Source organism: Grammomys surdaster, unplaced genomic scaffold (assembly GCF_004785775.1).
Source record: "Grammomys surdaster isolate TR1022 unplaced genomic scaffold, NIH_TR_1.0 119286, whole genome shotgun sequence".
In the NCBI taxonomy this organism is placed as follows: domain Eukaryota; kingdom Metazoa; phylum Chordata; class Mammalia; order Rodentia; family Muridae; genus Grammomys; species Grammomys surdaster.
Window position 1 is genome coordinate 1 of NW_021615469.1, and position 2,082 is coordinate 2,082.

General features: G+C 49.1%; 1 pseudogene; it reads right to left on the bottom strand.

Annotated features, from left to right (window-relative positions):
* Positions 1–705: 705 nt before the first annotated feature.
* LOC114635888 lies at positions 706–1,307 on the bottom strand (annotated as a pseudogene).
* Between the last annotated feature and the right edge of the window lie 775 nt (positions 1,308–2,082).

The following is a 2,082-nucleotide window of genomic DNA, read 5'->3' on the forward strand; positions in this document are numbered from 1 at the left end:
CTCCACAGTTCCCCCTTTTTTGTTTTTAAGCAGTTTCAAGCTGTGACCGCCCGATCAAGCAAGCTCCATCATGTAGGATCTCACGATCAAGGGCAGACAGGCTCAAACCATGGGACTCACTCTACTGGGTGCAATGGGCAAAGCCCACCAGGTGCAAGAGCTGGGCCCAAGGAAAATGGAATAGACACCCATCCCGTGTGCAATGAAACCTATAGGCTTCCAGGGGTGCAAGGGCTGTCCAGACCTAAAATTTGGGGTAATGAGAGCAACTAATGCTTCAAAGCTACCAGCCATGCTTGTGGAGATACACACCCCCTCAATGGCCTGAAAGGCACGCACTACCAGTGCCCTCTCATGTCTCTGGGCCCTGACCATATGACAGACACAAGACAGGCAGAGAACACAGACGCCCACTAGGGCAACAGCTAGCACTCCTATACCCTGAAAATCTTCACAATGCAATGCTTCCGGGCTCACATGGGCAGGTCAGTACTGTTGTGTCTGGTCTTCCTAGAGGTACCGTCGTCTCTCGGCAGTGCTTTCTGCAAGTTGGACACAGCAACAGTTCTCTCAATGTCTATGACAGTGTACAGCTCTGTGCGCCGGGTGGGGGTTTGTAGGAGGGGAGTGGTTGTCGTTTCTGGAGTCTGAGGGTTGTCAGAGTCACTGCCCCTTTCCAAATCCACCTGTGTATAACTGAGTTGCCTATGTTCTAAACTGGGGCGCCTGATATCAAGGTTAAAGACTGTCGGTGTACAATCCCTACGCCTTGAATAGTCTATTTTGTGAGCACTTCCCACAAGAGAGTGTCGGCTTGAGGGGTGAGATGAAGTATCTCCAAACGAGGGGTAGCAGGGATGCCCGTTGGGTAAGTTCTGAGCACCAAGCCCTGAAGTCGTAGGTGTTCGAGGTGTTCTAGGGACTTCCAATTCTGTCTGATGACTATTCCTTTCTACAACTGGCTCTTCCACCACATTTATACTATTATTTTGCATAATCTCTTGCAACATGTTAAATAATTCTTCTGCACGGGCACACTTAAAAACAAAAATTCCTTGTCCAGTTTGACACAATCGACCACTTTCAAAAGAAAACAGATTTGAGTCGTAGCCGTACCGTCGCAGGCAGAGGTAGTGCCATTTCACCGAGTCTCGCTTCGGGGTGTACAAAATCAGTTCTGTGTCTGTGAGCTCCATGAAACCAGAGTCTAGCTCATTGCCATCATCATCAACGTTAACAACCTTAAACTTGTTCCTATGGTTATCTAGGACAGTGTCTTTATCTGGACAGCTACAACAGCTACCCATGGCTTTGCTTTCTAACCTTTCCGCCGCTTTACCACAGTCCTTAGATTCGTCCTTCTCTTTGAAGTCTGTATTATTTTAGCCTCACTACCCTTGGCCTCTTTGATCTTTGTATACTTATGCCGTGTTCTTTCTCTTCCACACCTTTGTACTTGGCAGGAAATGTTTCCAATTCTTCACCTTCACTCCCTCTCTTCCCTTTCTATGTCCTTCCCCAGTTTATTCCAGGTGGCCAAGGTAAGCTGTCCCGATACCACGAACCAAGGGGCGATGCGGTCCACTTCCTGGACAAACTGCTGTAGAGCCTTCTGTTTAAGGTAGTTAACAGTGGCACTCACGCCCTGGCTGGTGACAGTTAAGGCAAAAACACAGCACCAGGGATACTGCAATCGTGATCGCCACTACTAGAATAACTATCCACGGATCCACTCCTCCCGGCACGAACATATCCCGCTGGCCTTTTTACTTTCACTTTTGCTTGCCTCCGTCCGAGGACCTTAAAGATTGAAGCCTCCTTCCGAGGACCTTAAAGATTGAAGCCTCCTTCCGAGGTCTTTAAAGATTGAAGCCTCCTTCCGAGGTCTTTAAAGATTGAAGGGCCCCACTTACCGGCCACTTACCGATCGATCGCCCTGACTGCTACTGGTTCTGGAACTCCGGGAATTCTAAGAAATCCCCGTGCAGGCCACCAAATGTGCGGCGCCTACCACCCCGACCAGCAGGGAAGAAAGACCAGTTCCTTCCAGCAGCAGTTTACTCAGGAGTTGCTAGTTACATG